This window comes from Empidonax traillii, unplaced genomic scaffold, assembly GCF_003031625.1.
Source record: "Empidonax traillii isolate 1590-97213 ecotype Southwest subspecies unplaced genomic scaffold, ASM303162v1 scaffold922:size237273, whole genome shotgun sequence".
Lineage (NCBI taxonomy): Eukaryota > Metazoa > Chordata > Aves > Passeriformes > Tyrannidae > Empidonax > Empidonax traillii.
Window position 1 is genome coordinate 160,624 of NW_020956115.1, and position 22,951 is coordinate 183,574.

The window sequence follows — 22,951 nt, forward strand, 5'->3', positions numbered from 1 at the left end:
GTTAAGGGGTGCTGGTTTGTCAGTGCTCTGTAAGAAGTATCTGCTTAAATTTCCCCGGATTGCAGCAGGAAGCAAATGATCACTTTAAATAAGTGTTTTTTATAATGTACCAGCACAGAGCAAGGACAGCTGGTCTACAGGCATCTGAATGTCCTGCTGAAGTTTTGTCCTCACAGGTGGGCAAACAGGTTCTTGAGAGCTGCCTGACATGAACTGGCTGTCAGGAATGACATCTACCCACAGCTTCTCTTGTAAAGGTTGATGTTTACAGTAGGAGGACTTCTTACAATATGGGAGTGATACTTCTGTATTCTCTGAACAATTTGGGAAGGCCTCTCTCTGTGTCATTCCCCATCCTGCACCTCTGGTGGAAAAAGATGCCTTTACTCCACAGAGCCATTTTCCCGTATCCTCTTTCTCCATTGGCCTGTGATCATTAATGACCCAGGGAACACAACTAAAACATTGCATTTATAATAATTGTGGGACCCCTCTGATGGCCATGGCTTGGAAACAAGTGTATCATTTTTTTCCTAGCACAGCTGGGCAATCCCACTGTTCAGAGCATGGTGATACCCAGTCTCAACCATCTCAAAAAGCCACTAACCACAGAACTTTACAGATCAGGGCAATGATGACAACTGGAGCACGTGTACCACCACTTTCCATGCCACAGACTGATATGAGTAATGTCCAGGGGTCAAGGATTTGAATGTCCAGTATGGAGGCTTCATAACTGATTCCTAGTTATTAGTCTTCCACAGGAGTCATGGAAATGGCCTTTGTCATTCTGAAATCAGTTACATCAATAAAAGTCATGTATGGAGATGACATAACCCCACCAAAGGATATTTGTAATGAATGTTCAAATAGATAATTCTGAAACAAAAGAATAAACTGTTCCTTGAAATACCTTGGCAATTTTGTTCTGCCTTATACTAAATTTCGGGATACCTGGAAACTCAGAACAGTCTAAAATCTGCAAGATCGGCAAGAATGAGTCCCATGGAAAGATTCCATTAAATGACCTCAACATTGTTTATACACTGAGTCATATTTCCAGTGAACAACTTTGCTGTCTAGTAAAAAGATAAGACACAAAAGTTCTGATATGTGATAGGAAATATATTTAAAACACCCAAGAGTTAGGCAGGAACCGCCTATGTTATATGCAACTTTTAGGGTTTAAAAAAATGCTTATTTTTAAATCAATGAACTCCTGAGTTTTTAAAATATATTTCTTTATTTGATGCTATTATATGAAAATACTACAATGCTCTTGTGTGTAGAAGGCAAAGGTACACAGGCTACTTTTTCAGGACAAGAAATATAGTTTTAATTCATTCAATTTATAGTCAGTGGCAAAATTCCTTGTGTTTAATTGTGCAAAGTTTGTGCAAGAATGTCCTCAAATATCCTGGAAAATACCCAAATGCAAACACAACCCCCCCCAATCAGTACAATAAAAGAACAAGAATTGGAGACCATGCGGACAAACAGAATAGTCCAGCTGAGGTATTATGTAAAGTTTATGTCTGACTGCTCGTTCAGCTGGAGAGAGCTGCTAACAACATGCCCTCATCTTAAATAACAGAGGGAGGGTTGACACTGGGAATGCTGGCTGGCCTTCTGCCAAGTTCAGCTTCCACAGCCCCCTGTCAGCTGGAAAAGCTCAGGTACCTCCTTATGCCAGGGAGCAGCACGAGTGCTCAGCTGTGTAAGGCAGCGATGGGAGCTGGCACCATTCCATGGACTTGGGGAGCTGCGCGGGAATGTGCCAAGCAAGGATCCCACCACGTCCTTGCAGATCTGATCGAAGCGATGTGTATAGATTTTGAATTTTTTCATGGCAGACATGGTATCTTGTGATGTTTTTTCAATTAGCTAAGCTTGCTATTGCTGACTGTAACAGAAATGCAGATGTTAAGCATCATTATACTTTAATAATTATGCAGAAAAGCTTAAATATAATTTCTGAATCATTTTGTATCAGCTGCTGGAACAATAGATATAGCTGGGGCTTGTTTAATACAAAAGGATTCAATTATAGCCTACTGAAAGCCTTGAATTCCATTTTATCTACCAATACATGTGATTTTTTAATAAATAGTAATTGAATGTATTTTTTTTTTCTGCCTTTCAAATGACTGGATGCAAAGCTAAAACTGTTCTTCTCACTGTGTTTTGGATAACTGAGTGACTCATGAGTGAACAAATGCAAGACTGTTAAAATACAGTTTAAAACAGCAACTGTATATAGAAGCATAGCTCTTGTCTCTTTCAGGGAATTAAATTGAAACAGGTAATGAAGTTCTGTTACTCCTTCTACTGTTGAAAGACAGTTTCTAAACCAGAATAAATGGCCAACTTTTAAGGGAAGGCTTTGGAGAAAGGGTTGGAATATCTGTATATAACAAAAGGTTCTTTATCAAGGAAAATGGTGGCACAGAATTTTGTGAATATACATTATCAAGAAGCTTCATGAGGTTTAAGGATGAGCTCCACTTTTGCTCTTAGAGTCTACAACCAGTTCTGATTTTAATGCTTTGGTCTCAGCATGGACATCCCACCATGTTATTCCCTCACACCACTGGAGAACATACCTACTGTTGTCCCCTGACCAAGCCACTGACATCACTTTACCTACTTGCGTTCTTGCTGAGTCAGTAGTAGAGCATTTCTAGACAGAGTGTCAGGAAATGTGACACTTGAAGTACATTTTGGAAGTATCCAGGAACATGAAAACTTAATTTTGTTCACAATTATTTCTGTTAAGTATGATTCAGGTGAAAAAGTAAGTAACAGCACTGGTTTTGACATTTGCCCATTGATGGTCAGGGTGGTAGATGCAAGGCTGTCAGCAGTCTTTATGAAACATAGCAATTTAACATTACCAAGTTATGGTTAATATAATGAAGAAAATCATCATTATGTGATAAGGTAATAAAAGTAAAAAGGTGGTTAGTTTATAGAATATATGCTACTATTTGACATTTGATCTGAGTCAATGCTGTGATAGAAATGTCAATAGATAAAATGAAGTGTGTCCTCTGTTATATAAAATTTTCTCCCAGAAAGCCTCTTGAATTATCAAAATATTTTTAGCCAGGAGTCAAAATGAAAATTCCATATAAATTATGCTCTCTGTATCCATTAAGATAGATGCCTAGACTAATTCTCTGTTAATGCACTTTCTGACAAAGCTTAAATATGCAAAAATATGCAAAGCTCACTAAAGGAATGTGAAAAATTTCTGAAAGTGCATCAGTATGGAGATATATATATACATGTATAACCTGCTATGTTTGAATTATAATCAAAATGTATTTATTCTCATTACCAGTGACATTTTGGAGCCTATAATGTAACATCCTGGCAATGATAGATTTCACTAAGTGTAACAGAGGCTATGGCTACATGTGGAGAAATAGGAAACAGATTGAATTGACTTGGGAAATCCCAGTCAATCCAGTAAGAGAGGCCCTAAGGTAACCTGAATTGCCTTTGGGACAGAACTGTCTCTCTGCATTGATTAGTGAGGAGACTGAGGGAAACCTTGTGCCACACTCAGTTTTCTCAACAGACTGCAAGAGTCAAAAAGCCATTTTTATCTGTTATTCGTAGCTAAGGGTGAAACAGACCACTGTTTAAAGTGCTTTCCTGCACTGAAATTATGTTATTCTAAGGCTTGTATTCCAATAGCATCCAGGACCTCTGGTCAAAAACACACTGTTTACTGCAAAATCTTCCAACAAAGGTTTGGTTCCTGTCCCAGAGGTTTTGTAATTCATTTTTTTCAGTCTGCCAATGTTCCTTTAGTTATTGCTCGTTATTTTGATGTTTAATGAAGGCAAAATGACAAAAAATGTTTTTAAACAGAGCAATCTGTGATTTACTTCTACACTATAGATAAGTAATCTTTTATCAATTTCAAAATATTTCTGTTTATTTAGAAGAGTATGTTGATGGATCCTCAATTTTATTCTTCTCATCCGTTCCAAACATTATCACTCTTTTTGAAGCAGACTTTTCCTTGCAAAAATGAATGTTTTACATGCAATTTAGTCCAGCTCTTTGTGTGCCTTATCCTACATCTCAACTTGCTCTTCTTTCTACCTTATTTTCTTCCCTCCCCATAGCTTCTTTTGTGCAGAAATTTGCCGAGATTCTGCAAGCACAGTGGAAAGCAAATAGAGCTGGACTTTCCCTGGATCAGCATAAGCTTCTGCAAAACTTACCTGCTTGTGCTTGCCAAAGTTCACCTCATGAACTTATCTTGCTTGTGCCACAGACATACATAACCAACTAGATGTGGTGACCTACTGATGCTGTCCAATATTTTCACTGTGAAAGGTTTTCCTTGGCCATGGGTGATGCTGAATTGTGTCAGTGTGCCTCCCTCACCACGTTTCTGTAAGCCTGTGTTAACACTGGTGGTGCCACTTGCTCAAATTTGAGACTTGTGAGCAGGAATGGTTCTAAAAAAAAAGATTGTTAGAAATCTTCATTTTTCAGGGACCTGTGGAGTGTGATGGCCAAGGAAACTTGAACATGGTATTGATTTTGGAGCCCTTGTCATAAAGAAAGTGCTGTGAGAATTAAAATTTACCTCTGCTTTTGCTCCCTATAAGATAAGTATTTATAAGTATTTATAAGTGAATAGTCCTATGCTTATTTTTTCTGTGTGTATATTTCTATTTTACATGTATATTTCATTATTTGGGTTTTTTTTAAAGAAATCCTGTCATTATCGATATATCTGTAAAAAAACCTTTTGGGATGGGGGAAAGATATGGAAAATATGTTTTGACATATCTTCAGAAGTGGACCTCTACTGACGTTTTTTCAGAAGAGAATCTTTTTTAAAAGATGATGAAGGCTTGAGTTATGCTTGTATGCCACACTACACTGCTCTTCTTTATCCCATGTATTTAGTATGTTATTACTTGAAAATGATTATAGGGGACAAAGATTGAAGCCATGAGAAATGAACATCTGAAAAAAACCTCAAGATTGTTCACCAAACTGAAAGTACAGAGTATGATGTGTTCATCCCTGTGAAAATTCCTCCTTTTGTAAGTGCTGCCAGGGCCAATGCCAGCTTGAATCCTTTAATGCATATTGTAAGTGCAAGCCATGCAGATTAGATCTGCCCAGGGCTATTCTTATTTGTTCATCCAGCTTTTAAAAATACATGTTTGTGCTCTTCTATTAAAAAAATTTCCATTAAAAAAATCAGCAGTCCAAGCTTGTATCAGGTCTTTCATTATATTCATTCTCCACCTACTTTTTATTTTGTCCCAGAAATATGTACAAACAAGTTTCCATCTGCACACTGCTGCATGTATTTTCACATAATAACAACAACATAATGTATTTCCTGCACTTTCCAGATAAGTTAATGAAATTAGATTATGCAAGGAATAAAAATAGTTCAATGTTAAGACTCATTATGGGAATCTTAATGTTTACTAAAATGCTGAACTAATAATATTGAACAAGGAATTTTATTTGCAGTTGCTTTTATCTCTAGAATGAATCTTTACCTGCATGAGCTATATCATTAAAGGCACAAAGTAATCAGAAGTACAGCAATATTTCATGCAGTCCCACTTATTCTATTAAAGCTCCTATTTCTCTGTAGCTTCCAAGGATAAAGAAGGGGGGAAAAAGTCCTTTTTTGATATCCTTTTTTAAATTGTAAAGTCAAATGTGAGGTTGTTTGTATATCAAGAGATCTTAGGGCCAAATATGGTAGTACATTTTTGCATCAAACTCTTTTTCTCTGGCAAAGAAAATATTGGGAAAAAATTTAATTCAGCCTGATTCCCAGACATGATCCTCAATGATTCCTGGAGACACTTGTCTATATGACAGGGAGATTTATGATGCTTCCTGAGCAATCACAAGCAGGAGTAGTAGTAGTCAGTCTTTGCATCTAGAATCTACATACGTAGTTTTTGCAGCTTTGCCCTTGGCAGTCTCTTCCAAAGGGCTCAGGAATATCCCTGTAACAGTGGATGGACATTTTGGGACAACGCTGGTGTAGAAATCTGTCATGACTATTAGCAACTTGTTCAGGATAGGCCAAGATTGTGGTATCAGAGATTTTCTATCACCATCAATTATTCTGGACTACCAAAGGCGTTCACTGGGTTTCAAGGAGGTGATATTTGGCTTCCCAGTTTGGTAACAACTGATATTGTCTCACTGCCACTAAGACATCTCAAATTCAGGGGTTGATAACCCTTTTGTTTCCCTTGTTCCCAAGCAGCTCTCTATCTCCTGGCTTCACACTGGAGAAAACTGTGTGTTTTTAAAAGTTTAAACTACTATTTTCTTCTGTTTTCTGCTAACTCATCTATCCTTTCTGTGCCTCTTGCTACTGCTGGGCTGCTGACAGCTTGTCAAGCTGGCCCCACCATAGCCTGTTGACATTTCCAGGCTGTTTATTGTGGTGCTGACTTTGGATCTATGGCAAGACACCAGGTCTGTTGTTGGCACACTTGTCCCACTCTGTACTGCTGCAGTTCTTACTATGTTCCTGTGAGTTCCTGACACTTTATGTCATGCTGGTTCCTTGTAAGAAAAATTATCTCTCTTAAGACTGTGCAATGGGTTATTTTTTTTCAGTGACTGAGCCAAACATGAAAAGTAGTGACTGAATTGGAGAGTTTGTGTGGGTTTTTTATTATTTTATTTTATTTTATTTTATTTTATTTTGTGTGTTTTTGGTTTGGTTTGGTTTGGTTTGGTTTGGTTTTTCCTTGGTTTTTTAAAGTTTTTCTCATAGCAATGAATGACAGAAAAATAGTCATTCCGGAACAAGGAAACATTTAGCTCAACATCAAGCATAAGATATTGTTTCCAGTGTAGATTCTTCTAACAAAAGTAAACAAGTACAGCCCTAAATTTTAAGCACCAGTTGCAGAACTGGCCAGGAACATTGCCCTCAGTGAGTAGTCTGGACGCTTACACAATATATGGGAGGCTTACATTCAAATCCTCCCTCAAGAAACATCACTTCTTCACCTTCTGCCTGCCTGATGCATGTTCTACATGTCGTACTGTGTGGGTGTCTCTTTACCCCGTCAGACATTCTACTTTGTATAATTATTTTAATAGGAACTGACAGCTGCTTGTTCTACCTTCTCAATAAGAGTGTGAGTGTGTAACCTGTTACATCATTCTCATTTCCTCCCTTATGAATACTTACTCAAGATGGAAGAAGAAATTGGAACAAGTCATGCTAGAAAGCATTACAGTCACTGCAGCAGCAGTCACATACCCTGTTCTGAGATTCTGTTTCTGAGATCCCTATTCCTAAATGCACACTGTAAAAGTGCTGTTGTTATCTCTGTGTGACCCTGTTGAACATAATTCCAAATGTTTTCGTTTGTAAATGAAGAGTTTTTTTAATTCCTGTGTCACAGAGCTGTGAGCCATGCAGAGCAGGCTTGGAGCAGGAGCTATGCTGAGTCATTTTCTCATGTACCAAGAGAATTTGTTCTCCATCGTGGTCCTAGCTTAGTATTAGTTCCTGAAGGAGGATTGGTCTCTGAGATGATGACATTAGTAATGAGTTGTGACTCTTGAAGAACAAAATGACTCCTTACTGACAGTTTCATCACTTCAGTTCCTAGATGACTGTGAGCTGAAGTATGTGAAACTAAGTACTCAATCTTAGTTTCACTGAAATCCACTCAGCAGAGAAATCAAATCCAAGTATATCTACTTAGAAAAGTTATGATTTTGGTGTCATAATAGTACATAACTTTTTGAAAAGCTTGCAATAGATTCTTACCTAACAAGAATCTCAAAAACTTTCTCTTGTTTCAGTCTCATAATACAAAAGTGAATAAAAGCTCTTAAGCTTAGCTATAACTAAACTGAGGATGTTATTCTGAGCCATCCTATTTCTGCTTGCTCTCATGATGCTACGGTATTTACTGAGGTCACTTGCCCAAACTGCTTCTCTTGTCAACCCAAGCCATGGGATAAATATGAGTCTGGCCCATTGTCATGTGTAACACTTGTTCACTGCTCAAACCTCAGCTCTCTTCCAGCACCATCTCAGCCATCCAAATGGATGAGTAAGGTGACTAAGGGTCAGCTGAACAAATCCCATTATGAAGTATTATTTTTCCTTTCAGTGACAGAAAAGATCTCAGAGTTGAAAGGTAGGTCCTCTAGTCATGAGGAAGCAGAAGTGCAACTCTCCTTTATGCTGCCCCTCTTATGAGCTGAGCAGTCTAGAGAAGTAAAGATCCTCTTGAACATATTTAATCCAGAAATATCAGGTGATAAACCATAGCATTTGGGAATATGTCTCTATAAAATCATGCTGAGTCTCTTAGAAGCCTTCTCCCTTACACTCTCTTCGTATTTAATTAGTTTAGAAAATTAGCTTCAGCTTTTCTTCTGCTTTCCTTGTATTTCCCACTCCACATTATCATTTTATCCACAAGGATGTTATTTTTTCATTTCACTTCTATTGTAAGATTTTAAAACTTCTTTTTTTCCCTTTGCCTGTATCAAATTCTTTTGTATCCATGGCTGAATGCGTGTTGAATTTGATCTGGTCTTGTGGAAACTGCAGAAACTACTATAATTTGTTTATTATCAGACGGAACACCATGTCTCAGAAAATTCTTTTAATGAAGACTTGGATAAAATTGATTTGACTGTCAAGCTCTCTACTGTCAATCTTTTCAACCACTAGTAAATAACTAGTAGCTAGTCATTTTCTTATTTAGTAAACCACTTCTAGAAGATCTACCAGGTTTTGATCCAGGTGAAAGGGGCAGCAAATGCAGTTCCTGCAGCACTTCATAGCCACACTGACATGTTTTTATAAGCACTTTCAGAGTCTGGGTCCTTCCTTTGAAAGTGGGGGACATGGACCATTTTATTTCTTTTCTCATTTCTTTGTCAAGTAGAGGATATATTTGCGCTAATTTCCTGAATCTAATAATCTAAGACATTTCAGCAGAAAATGTGCTCTTCTACAAAGACAAGGAATTCCTGATGTCCATTTAATGATCCCCAAATCATTGACAGGGGTTATCTGTACTGATGTCCTCAGTGTCTCATGGAAGCAGGCTAAGATGGATAATTTTGGACTTTGCCCTGGCAGTATTGGGCACCTTCCAAGTCCCTGTTCTGAATGATGATCATCTTTCCTTGTGGAGAAACATAAGAAAAAATAATTTGAAACATTACTTTTTACTGATAACCTTTACATAACATTATCTCAGGAACCCACACTAATGTGAACTTTCAGAAGATCCACTCTAAGTTGTATTTTTTAGACTGCTGAATTCCCAGTATTATATCTTGTTCCTCATATCAGCTACATGATTACTTCCATGAGTAATGATATTGTATGAAAATAAGGAGTAACAAGATGATAAAGTTGTACAATGTAGATCTGGAAATTGTAAAAACAATCTGAAAAACGAAGGAAGGCAAAATAGATATCAGAAAATTATGATTTCAAAATACTGGCACTTATTAATCTTTCCTGAAGAGTAAAACTCAACATATTTGCACAAACTTCTGGAAAATGTGTGCTTTCTGTGAGTGTACTACTTGGCTAAAGAGAGAGGTGTCTCTGCCTGACTGTCAGGCTGTGTGCCCTGACTGAGGGCAGATCTGAAGCTGCTTAAACTGTTTGGAATATTTTTTGCATAACACTGAAACCCAACAAAGAGAGGAATATTCTGCAATTATTCATCTCTTCACAGATCTGCAATCTGCAGAAGTCAGCCACATGAACATATTTGGATTAAGAAAATAAGACTATTTAGCTGATGACTTTAAGTGGTATCATCCAGCGGGTTATTTTACCAAAACTTCCACCTGAGATATCATACAGGTTCTGGAATTTAAGATGAAAAATTGTGGTTTTTTCAATTTCATATAGGTTCATGAGTGGCTTATACATTATTTTAAAGTAGATTAAAAAGCCTGGTTTTTTTTTTCGTTTATAATACTCGAATGCAATCTACGTGATAAGAATAAATTTGATTTTGATCCTGCAAAGTAATATGGAGGTTGAGAACCTGCAATTGTTCTGAGAGGATATGAGGATACACAAAAAAATGCCTTGAAAAAGGATCTTATCAGTAAAGTCAGTACATATCATTATTTTTCTGCAATACTACCATTCTTCAACTACAATGTTTCTGCGGTTTTTAAACACACAGCGATTTCTTGTAAAATAGCTTTTAAATCCTACACTTTCTCCATGTAGTGCAGGCATATTTATTCCAATTTTAAAGATTAATTTTCTAAATAAAGAAAAGAAAACAACAAGAATGGTTTTGCTACCACAGGGAGACAGCTCATCAAAATGTTAATCTATGAAATTCCTTGGCATTGTTTGACTTTTCTGTAACCATCTAAACATGTTTTAAATGCTGTTTCTTGATTCAGCAACTGATTTGGCTATTCCTTCCCAATTGTGATTGATGCTATTGATTAGCTTCTCAAGGCCTCTTGAAGTCAGGAGGACACAATTAATTTACGCTGTGTATTTTGGATCAGTTCTGAGGTATAACCAGAATAACTGGTGTTTCCTTCACTGCCACTGATTTTGTAACAGAGCAAACCCAGCATTAGCTGTCATTAAACTGTAAACTCTTAGTTCTTCTTGTAATTAGAGCATAAAGAATATACAATGAAAACATGATAGAAATTATTAGTGATAATTCCTACTTAACAGTAGCACAAAGTCATCTAAGAACATCTTGAGGGGAAAATTATTTTGGGGGTACTGTGATTTTGGTTTTAATGTGTGAGAAAAGGAAACTAATATTAGAAAGTATGAAGGTTGCAGGGTACAATGTTTGTAAACCAAAGGAAAATCCCATTGGGATTTGAATGAAATATTTTGAATATCTCTTAAAAGAAGTCTGTTTCAATTTAAAGCTCCCAATTTAGCATGACCTGTAATAAAAATCCCACTATAATACGTTAGCATTAAATGTACATTTGCATTTTACTCTAAAATTTAGCAAATAGGTTTATTAGGTAACTTGAGATCAGCTTTCCAGTGGCCCAAATACTGTGTTAAGTAAGTTTTTCTCATTAAATTACTTTTATGCTGGAGATTCATTAATATTCATTCAGCAAAATCTAGCAAAGGTCAGCCAAAAGGTAATTGTGTGAGGACTGAATACTTTTCCTTGGAACTTTCTGTACATTTTAAAGCTATTTTTTCCCTTCTACTTCTGTAAAACTAATTTGCAGTAGGATTTACTGGCTCTGTCAGGTCTCTCTTACTCCAAGGCAACCTTTTAGATGTTATATCTGCTGCAGACAGGCACACACACACACATTTTCACAAGAGTGTTGTAAATTTACACTGCTGTGGGGAATTACCAGCATCCCTGGAGAGCAGCTTACTGGGAACCTCAGTGGGAGAGCCCCGTGAGCAGTTGGAGACAGAAAATAATCACTTTGTGTCACGAAGAAACTCCAGTTGAGTCAGGAAAAATTTTCCAAGTCCCAAATTGGTGCTTGTCCAGCAGACTGCAGCAAAGCCCTTACTTTTAAAGGAGTAGCACTTGAGCATTAAGGAATTAATGAATGAACTAAGGAATTGAAGAGCATTAGGGAATGAAGGTGTGCTGACTTCGCATTTCAGCCAAAAAGTAAAACCTCTGCAAATAAAGGGCATGACAACATTATACAATGAGGAATGGCCTCAACTCAGGCTTCAAATAAGAATAGTTGTTATTTGAAGTAAACAACTAGCTGCTTTTAAGATTGTCTTAAAAGTTCAAGTTTAACCCTAGGGGACAATTACAGATTGTTAAGCTGGTGTATTGCCAGTATTTCAACCCAAGAGCTGTGGATTGTACTTCACTTTTTGTGGGAGTTTTATCCTAGGCATACTTTATGATCTGCTTCGACATCATGGCAGAGTCTGGGCATCAGGGGAGAGCCCTGGCTCACCTTTGTATGGCTCTTGACATCAGGAGGAGCTGCCTAGACAGGTGAGGTTTCTTTTCCTGGGGAGATATTGAAAGTTTGTGGAAGGGAGAAACTTCTGGAGCTGAGAGAGGAAGAGGCAGAAACCCCAGAGGGAGTAATTCTGTCACAGCAGGAGAAGATGGCAGATTCTCTAGAGAAGCAGACACTAGATCATTCTTCAAGGTGCTGTCAAGGAGACTTTCTTAAAACTGCATGGGCCTTTCTCATGCCAAATAGACTGAAAACAAGGATAAGAAAGACAAAAAGAACAGGAGAAAAACTTGCTTTTATTTTAATCAGTCTCGCTGAGCAGAGCTGTGTCCTACACCTAGAAAGTGATTTGGATTTAACAGCATGTGAGATTCAGAGCTTCCTGATATCTTTGGTGACCTTCTACTAGGAAAACTTGAAGTGATTGTGTCTGTCAGTCTGGCTGACTCAAAGCTTATGAATCAGCTTATTCAGACTTACCTTTTTTCTGTAAGTGCTGTGGAAATGCTAACCAAACTAATCAACTGCCAGGAGCTGCCCAACTAAACTGGCAATAATTCCTGCAGTCTCACTGTGCTGCAGGGACACTGGATACTGCTAAATCCATTCTCCCTCTGTTCATCATGATGGAAGAAATTTAACACAGATAGGTAAAAGTTTTTATAACTTAGCTGTTACAGAAAATCATCATATTCTTTCATCAAAACTGGTTTTTTTTGGACTTGCAAAGACCCTAGTCAAATGTTAAAACTCCCTCCAAAATAAGAGTTTTAAAGTCTTTCAGAGAAACTCCAGTTTCCTGTCAAATGTTCCGTCAGAGCATACCCAAAACAATTATGATGCTGAGAAAAATGACCTAGAGCTGGAGACAAAACACTGACAACAAGAGCATTTATTAGGTTTTGGTCCCCTCTTTTTGGTCTCAGACATCTCCAAATGGATTTACACAGCACCTTTGTCCTTTTTGCTCCACGGCCTTGGAAGAGGTGTTCATGATTTCTTTCTGGAAGAAACTGTGAGGGAAATATTTTCTCTACACAAAGTAGTCAGCAGGGCTGAAGGAGGAAAGGTATAACTTGTGACTACTGATGTGGTATATTAACAGGATCCCAGAATCAACTCTTACCTTCCTCCCAGCTGAATAAATGTACACTGCAATGCAGTGCCACATACCTTTGCATATATACACCTACATAAATAAACAACTGATATATTGAGAGCATTTCCATTTGTTGCTTTGCATAGATTTAAACTTTTCTTATCTCACTTGAAAATATAGTGAGAGTTTCCGAGCCTTGATGAGCCCATTTTTATGTGTAGGAAGACAGGTCTCTCAGAGCTCACTGGGCGAGAAAGGAGGGTTTATAATGGTTATGTTTACTTTTAAAATAATTTGGCACTCAGTTAAAAGTGACCCATTGATGGGTTTGGGTCTAGTTCCTTTTCCTAGAATTGATTTATATTTAATTAAAAATGTACAAATAATTTTCTTGTAGTAAACCAGGACACAAGTCTCTGCTCTCAAGTGAATCCCCTAAACATAGTTTTACTTAATGTTTTTGACACTGTGTTCTAGAGAAATCGGAGCAAGTTTCTCACCATGAGACTGTTTCAGTGGGGAAGAGTAGGATACCATCCTCCATCCTCATTCTACCTTCAGGAGTAGCTGCCAGTTGTGGTTAGGAAATGGAGATTTGACCTTGTGAATCTGAAAAGAGAATTCATCCCACTTCAGACAGAAATTGCAATGTAAAAGGTAGATGGTACTGTCACAAATGTGTCCTGCAGGGTGTTTGCTTATGTCAGCATCTGATACAGTTTGAGGAACTTTGCAGATCAAATCCCAGAGACATCTCAGGGGATGTTTATTGGTTCTGAGACCTTGGGCCAGAGCTGATATTCACTTACTCACAGTAGGGTGGCTTGACATGCACAGAGATACTATTTTTTTTAGCACTTTGAGGTAAAGAAAAAAAAAATTAAAGAAAGCAAAGAAGAGAGATTAGGTTTAGCCATCTGCTTAAAGTGGATTTTGAAATCTGTGTCCTTCCCCATATGTCTGACATGAGTCAGGTGCTATTTACATTACATGTGGAAAAGATTTTCATGGTCACTTAAGAGGTTGATGTAACCAAAGAAAAATAATGCATTCTGCATGGTCTACTGGAAAAGAAAATTAAAATGTATGTGTCTGCTCTTATGGAAAGAATCAGGCTGATCAGTCTGATTCGGTCTCACATGCTGAGAGGCATCAGGCTTCCCACGTTGCTCATTTCTTCAAGGATAAACAGCATCTAAAATGAAGCCTGTGAATAAATGAAACTGTTCTTTTGAGATTAATTCAAGGTAAAGCAGGTGTCCAACACAGGTCTGTGTGGTGCATCTGCCTTACAAATTAATTTCACTGGGTTTTGAAAAGATACAGATATAGCTGTTACCAGTGCTTTTCCTAATAGAAGATATGAAGTGTTGCAGCAGACCCACAAGAGAATTACTTTCACCCCAAAAGGCTGAAGTGTTAACATTTTAAACAGAAAACTAATTAAAATGCAGAATTCTTTATCACTAGGCATGGCTTATCATATTAAGAAACTGTTTCATGTGAAACTGGATAAGAAGAATAACAAAAATGGAGGCAACAAGCAGCAACAAAAATACAATAAGAGGAATAGTGTGTTTTCTGATATTACCGCTGACATAAAAGTTATCCTTCCTGTATTTTTGTTTGTAGAGATGTTATGACAAATATTTTGCAGGGAAAGGATGACATTTCTCTAATTTATACTGGGAACTAAGGCAAACCAATCCACCAGCATCAGTTAAAATCAATATGATCTACAGCAATTTTCTGCAATGCAGAGGATACAGGGAGGGGCATTTAAAGACAGCCAGTGATGAAAAAACATATACACTGATGCTTGAATACAGATTTAAAAAGAAAAAGCCCAAAAGAAGCACAAACCCCATGTGGGCCAAAGCTTTCCTCAGAGAGCAGGCATTTTCACTGTATAGCAGATAGCAGTGACCAAGTGTAATTCCAGGAACAACAGTGACATAACAATTAGAAGCTGTTAGACAAGCTTTGGACAGTAACAAGTACTTCTACATGAAGTCATGAAGTTATCTTGTTTCTCCTCCAGTTAATGTATTAAGAGGTAATTTAAAATGAAGATCCCACTCTACCAGTCATAATAGAGTTTTATTTTATCAGTTTCACATTCTTGCTGGGGAGAATTAAAAATGAAACACGTACTAAACTCCCATTTGTCTCTGGGCCCATCACTGCAGTGAGGCATACCTTCCTCTGTGAACTGAAATCCAAGGATTTAACATCATACATCATGCTGATATAAGGCAGACTCTTTTGCCTGGAGGACACTCTAATGATACACTCTCTGTAGTTAAAGTTGCAAATGATTTCTGTTTGAGCCTGGTTTTTAATCTTGCCATTTAAAATGGCCAAAATGAAATTAATGGTGCTGATATATTTATTTGTTCTAGAAAATTAAAAGCTTGGTGAGAAGTTGATAAGCAAATTGCATTGGTAAGATATGGCAGCATTAATAAACTTCCTTCTGTAAACTTCTGAGTTTCTTTTTTAGTGACTGTTATGTCTCAAAAGCTTCTGGGCTATAGTGGCACCAAACATCGTTAATTTTTATTGATCTCAGAATTCAAAGTGAAACCTCTGTGTATTTTAAGATTGTAAAGTGGTTACTATTTAAATAATCCCAAACATATTTGGAGAACATAAATGAATTTTACGACTAATGGAAATTAATTTTTTTATGGAATCTGCAAATTTTTAGTTTTTAAAAATAACATTTTATTCCTAATATGAAAAAAGAGAGGCTGAACTAAGGTAATTCTCATATAGAAATTATTAGAGTTGTTGTTAAGAATCCACATCATGTCTAGGAACCCACAATATTAAATTCTCAGGAATTCTGTCACAGAGAGGAAGTCATGGTCCAAGGAAGGTTCCAGGTAACATCATAGCAAGGAAAACAGAGGTAGGCTACACTGGAGTGGTAGGGTTGCCTGCAGGTGATAGAACTCAGATAAGATAATCTCATCATCATCCAAATGATCTCACTACTAACAAGTTTGAAAGGAAAGTAAATAAAAATCAGGACAGTACCTTGGACTAATTTATTTGCCAATACCACTGATGACTTACTTAGAAGCTGTGAGTGACAGATCCCACTTCTTCTGAGCGAAGTTATTATATTCATATATTTGGGACTTCTGTTGAGCTTGAGAGCTCCAGATTAAGCTAGGAACAACTTAGATTCAGAACAATTCTTCGAATGTCTAACCTTATTTCTAGTATGATTAAGACATAACTTTTTTTTCATTTCCTCAAAATTAGTCAGAAAGCTCACTCTTCAGGCCAGGCAAAAAACATTTTCATATCTGTAGAAGCATCTAACCAACAGATTTCTTATTACTGTGTGTTTTCACTGCACATTTGCTGGAATCTCTCATACTTATGTAGATTATAAGATCATACATGGATTAGTTTGACTTCCTTCTCTTAAACTGTTCTTACAGGTTGTGATCACTCTCCAAAATACTAAAATACTAATGTGCAGTAGCAAAACTGATTGGTGAAGAATGTTTAACTGAATATTTCTAAGCTTAAGAGTTAAGATACTTAGGCGGAGCTTGATTCTAAATTCGAGTTCAAGTCAAGAACAAATGCAAATTCCTTTTTGAAATATGGGGCAATTCAGACTTATCTATTTGATGAACATCAACAAGTGCACAGAAATCCCTCTGCCCATATGTTAATTGAATATTGAAAGTCAAAGAGCAATCTATTCTTATTTTACAAAGTGGTGTTTCTGCAAATTCAGAGATTCAGTAAGTCTATCCTGCAAAACCTCAGATTGATTTTGCAAATAATATTCTGATTGAGCTGAGCGAGTTGGAGCCTTTGGAAGAAAGTGCTTCCATATATCAAAGCATTAGTAGTGTAGTAATGTAGCAATGCTTAAGATCACAAATTATTTGGCATTCTGTATAAATTCAGTGACATATTTTAGGAACACATCATGCTGTTTAACTCTTGAAACAGACTTGAAATGCCTGGCACTAGACTTCAAGACTGCTGCAAGTAATAGTACAGGCAGGCCTCTCCAATTTGGCTCTGCTTAATAAGTGATCCAGGAGGCCCTTTTAAAAGATATTTTAAGCCCATTTAAAATCAATAGACCAAATGGCTGCTAGGATCACTACTGACTTCATTGGGCTCAGCCTTTTTATCACTATTCTTCTGGTGCCAAAAAGATAAGCGGAATTACATTACTCCTTTTTTTACTGGTCTGGAAACTGAATCAGGGCAGGAGTGCCTCACTTTCCTCAGCTGACTGCAGGAAAACTTTCAAATGTAGTTAATGAAACTGAAATACCTTTGTAAATGCAAAAAATTCTGTATATACAATGACTGCTACTCCTTGGAATATTTATCGTGGTAAATCTGAAAGAAGTGCTCTGAGGCAGATAGGTGCATCTCTTTCTTAGTGGCAGCTGCTGGGTCTGGCAGGGTGGTCATTACACACCTATTTCCAGGCTGTACATATAGGATTTTTTATTCAGTTGTCCAGAGAGCTACACATTTCACTACCTGGTTCAAAAACAAGTTGTTATTGCAGGTCAAGCTCCAAACAGATGTAAGTCATCAGAGAAAGTTTTGAACTGGTACAGATGGGAATTCATTAGAGATATAAATTGAAAGAAGGAAGAAGCACTCAGCAAAAAAACCAAAACCCACTGTCATATTTGGCACATAACAGTGACTTTGTCCCTCTGCAAACCTCACAAATATTTCAATAGATGCTGCTCAAAGACTTTGAAGAAAAATCTCTAGGATAGAGGTGAAGCACCAGGTCCTTGGATCTGCTAGAAGTGTTTGTTGCATTTCTTCAGTATCTTGGCTATGCAGGGTGTGGTTTTAACATGAGGGGCAGAGAACAAACTCTATTGACTAACGAAGTGTATCTTCTCCCTGTTAGCTGAGATGCTCCCCTACAGGGGGTACAGAGGACAGTGTGTGAGGGAGCGTAGCAAATCCCTGTCCCTGCAGGAGGGCAGTGGCAGTTTTCCAGGTCATTATGCAGAGTGGACATATGGGCTTCACTCCAAGTGTACTAAAGCCAGAAGTATTGCTTGCATAAACATTGGTGATCTTTCATAGAATCACAGAATGGTCTGCTAAAAATGGTCTATTAAAAAGGACCTTTAAAGATCATCCAGTGCAATGCTCCTGCCATGGGACAAATTTCAGTAGACCAGGTTGCTCAGGGCCCCATCCAGCCCAGCCTTGAACACTTTCAGGGATGGGGCATCCACAGCTTCTCTGGGCAACTTGTTCCACTGCTTCAACAACTTCAACATAAAAAAAAAAAAAAAAAAAAAAAGTCTTCCTGATGTCCAATCTAAATCTAACTTTCAGTTTAAAAATGTTGTCCTGTCACTATAGGCACTGGTTAAAAAGTCTGTCTTTTTTATAAGCCCCCTTTGCACATTGAAAGGATGTAATAAAGTCTCCCTAGAGCCATCTCTTCACACTGAACCACCCCAGCTCTCTCAGCCTGTTTTCCTAGCAGGCTGAGAGTTCCAGCCTTCTGATCATCTTCATGGCCTTCTCTGGACCCACTCCAACAGGGATTATGTTTGAGTTGAAGTTTTTCTGTGAGCTGCAGCATAGCACTTCATACACAGGAACATTCTACAGATAGTATTTTTCCATCACCAGAGGAATGTATCTTCCTTCTCATACAGGAAGTTACAAATGAGGATTAATGAATTTGTGAGGAGAGAGAATGAGCTTCTTGTCACTCTCTTACTTTCTGTGCCAGCAAGGAAAAGCCTTGAATTCTTTTCTCTCCTCTACTTTATTATACATGGCTTATAAAGATACAAGGATAATATTTTAAAATCTCATTGTCATATGTATTGAAAATATACTAATTTTTTAACTGATCTGCTCAACTTCTTGAAAGCACTGTGAATCATTAAACTTCATTTTATAAAGCCAGGAAATTCTATCACATCACTGAGGACCTGCTTAGGTGTTGTCATACTAAATACCAAGGCCCATGTTTATTCTGACATTAAATTAAAGTTTGTTCAGAAGAATTAATTGCTTTCAGGTGTGCTCAGCTCTTCCACATAAGTGAAGCTTTAGTTCCAAACCACAACTTTATCCATTAAACTCTCTGGTCTGAATTCAATCATATCATCACCCTCATTGGATTTTATAAGTGCCTTTACAGTAGCCAGCAATGTTTGGGATAGAACCAACACAGAGTTTTGTGGCCGCAGGACAATTTATCTTTTCATTGATGAACGTAGAAACTATATTTATATTTTCTGAGCACACAGCACAACCTTCTAGCTCTTAGCCATCAGCCAATAGTCCCCAGGGACATTTACACTGTGCATTTCCCTGGGTCCAGGCAGGATGATACAGCCTCTCACGCCCTTGCACAAACAGCATCCTAAGCTTTTAAAATGGTGTCCCTCTGTAGGCAGGGTGTTGAAACTACAACTTGATATAGCTGGAGTCAATGCTGAACTTCTGGGTTATGTCATTATGGGTCAAATAGCTGGTTTATACTAATCTGTTTAACTTGAAGTAGAGCAGAGGAGGAAAAGTGTTCCTGCAGCCACACACCAGCATTGGTTTGGCAATAGCAGCAGAGATGAGTCCTCCTGACTCTCAGCAGAGACCTGATAGCTGGGTGTCTCCTTTTTCACTCTTCTGCAGCTGAAATCTATTTGATTTTCCACCGCTGTAACAAATATGTTTGCAGAACAAACTCTGCTGGGAATGACAAGAATTGGTGCTGCTTCTCTGCTGAAACCACTGTGATTTTAAATTAAACTAATTGCAGTTTAACAGAGAAAAAAAACCCCACAAACAATCAAAAAACTTGCCTCGGCTGGGAAATTAGGAACTCACTTGAGAAATGTATCCTAATTTGGGCTCAGAGCCAAATCACACTCTGTGTTGAGTGCTATGATATTGCTGCTTGCAAACACTTTTTTTGGTCCAGGCTTTTCTGCATAGTGTCACATTCTTGACTTCAGTAATGAGCAGAGCCTGAGCTGTGTGAGAGGGTCAGATTTGTAGGATGAGGTGGCAGCTGAACTTATTTTGCATGAGTTCTGCAAATACAATGAAGTTATTTTGAAAAAGGACAAACTTTAGCTTTTTCTTTGGATTTTGTTTGCTCAAGTAGCCATACATTCATTCTTGAGACCCTAAATTTTGTGCGTTAAACATGCCCTAAGCAAGATATAATCATGTCTGCTGCACTACCACAGAGCAGAACATCCAGTTCTGAATCAGCCCAGAGTAGGAAACAGGACTTGCTTAGAGTTCTGTGATCCTGTATATATGCAAAACTTTAAGTAGCTCTAACAAAAATGGGAGATGTCTGGTATGTTCTGTGTCTAGTTTGGGGTAGACTGCAGCTAAGAAAGTCTGGTGAAACATTTCAATTAAATACAATTTATTTCAGATGCAAAGTATGTTAGATATATTATCCTCTCATTGAATTTTCTAGGCATAAAAACTATTTCTCTACCTGAAATCATCAGTGAAATACACAATGAAATTGTGTAGTTCTATTTTTTTAATATAAATAGTTGAGTGGTTTTTATGTCCTTGCAGGTTATTTGTCACAAGAATTAGCTGCTGGTTTCTCGCTAATCATTTTTCCTTTTGTTAAATAGTGCATCTTGCTTGTTTAGTCAGCAGGGTTTCCACTAAGTCCCAAAGACTGACTCAGAGAGTTTGCTCATCCCATTCGGAAAGAGTGGGATGATTCAAAAACTGACATAGAGGGACTCTACTCTGTAATTTATTTATTTCCCTAATAATCTTGCCAATCAGGGCATCAAACAGTCTCACAAATACAGATGCAGCTTATTTAGACACCACCTTATTAGACATTGAATAAGGAGTAAGTCTCCAGAGGACAATACAAATTGTAGTTGAGTTGATTTGTTTCCAATGATGTCCATCTTTCCCTGTTGACTTCAGGATATACATAAGGAATCCAAACTCCTAACTAAACCACTGGAAGTACCTGCAGCCAGTTGAGATGAATATAGTGTCTCACTCATACACGTTATTAATTGCTTGGATTTCTTAGGGAATTGGCAGTGAGCTGCACAACACGATAGGCACATGTTTGGATTCATTGCCTACATCAAGGAGTAAACAACTTCTCAGAAAAGATTTATGGGGTCTAGTTGAAAACTTTGTAATTGATTGGGTGATATTTATATGAATTAGGGTTTGGCAGACAAAGATTTATTGCTAGGGTTTGAATGGAGAGCCTGTCTAGTTACCGTTGATCATTATTCCCAGGAACAGAGCACAACATGGAAGTAATGGGCAAGAGAGGCAACAAGAAAATAAAATCTACTGTTCTTATTTACTATTTATTTATTTACTACATTAGATAAAGAGAAAAATGGGTCAGAGAGAAAAGAGCCCTAGAGGTTCTGTAGAGAAAGGCAGTGGATACAATGCTAAATGAGTTTGAAGTTGTTAGAGACAAAGTTTATAGGAAATAGGTCAATGGATTATTTTTAAGAATGGGAAATGTCTGAGATGAAAAGTGATTCACTCTCTAATCATGAAATTTCTGTCTTCACATTATGCACTTTCACTAAGTTGCAAAAATTAAGCCCTCTCATTTTGCATGATCCCCTTTTATGATGAATTTGGTACCAAACAATATGAGTATTAAAAGAATTACTTCAAAAATAGGTTCTTGACTAGATAATTTATAATTTTTCCTTCTAAGAAATTAGTACGTTTTAAGTTCTGAATGCTCTGGTTTCAAACACACAAACCTACTTTTATTTCTAAAATAATATTCTGGAAGGATGAATATTCATCCAAATGTTATTCATTTGAAACATTTGGATGAATAATAGAGAAATGGTAATATAGCAACACACTCTTCCTAGAAGAGCTCTGATGCATCAAATGCAAAAAAGAAGCAGAATGTCTAGGTAGTGAATATACAGCACAGCAGTTCCTGACTGGGAAGGTTTAAAAATTAAATTTTCTGAAAAGTCACGAGAAATAGGTAGGAGTATCACTACAAACCTCTTTCTAAAGGCAGAAACCCTTACCTTTGTCCTTGGAAAAGACCTTGAAACAAAGTGTGAAGTCCTTCATCTTGCATTTGTGGATAAATAAAGTTCAGATGCTTGAAAAATAAGGAAAATTCCAAAGCATGCACTGCTGTCTTTTTCAGATTACATTCACTGTGATTCATGCTGTTATTCTTCATTTTCTTGTCCTGCACTCTTGGGACTATTAGAAGATTGCAAAGGGATGAATGAACATTGCTTGGAGAAAAAGTTGAAAGGTATATCTATCATAACCTGGCATTTTTAAATCAGAAAATTTCTGAAGAGGGTGCAAAGTAGTAGTAAATAGTAGATAAATTATATTTTTTTTTCCTTTTGAAGCTAAGATCATGTACCTATGTAATTATGTGTAAATGGCAAAAATACCAATTCATCTGAAAGAAAGGACACTTCATGCTAATGTGCTGTGTAATGTAATCAGGTGGGCATTGAGTGATGTCCTTAAGGGACAGACACATAAAAACAGCACTTCTGTTGAGCCTCTGTTTCCAAGAACTTCTCTGACACACACTTCTGTCTAAAAAGGAATCCTAGAATATAAGATGTGTCAATTATCTGTGAGTCAGGAGAAAGTTGTAACAACGTTAATGTGTGCGTAGGTGGCAGAAGTCTTTTGGCTGTTTCTTCTCCCAGTTTCTGCTCAAATTGTTTTCTCTTCTGTTTCTCTTCAGAGTTTTGGAGGAGAATCATTCTAAAGAAAAAGAGTACTGACTGTCAAAGACTACCCGTTGTCACGGAACTGGGGTTTCATTTTCTCCATCAACAGAGATCCTGAGAACGACACAAAAATTACACTGTG

At 37.4% G+C, this 22,951-nt stretch overlaps 1 long non-coding RNA gene across 1 annotated transcript; it reads left to right on the forward strand.

Moving 5' to 3' along the window:
• Positions 1–11,915: 11,915 nt before the first annotated feature.
• LOC114067465 lies at positions 11,916–22,356 on the forward strand. The gene is made up of 2 exons (XR_003573403.1): positions 11,916–12,002; positions 22,257–22,356. It is a non-coding gene; the product is annotated as an uncharacterized LOC114067465 (long non-coding RNA).
• Positions 22,357–22,951: the final 595 nt, after the last annotated feature.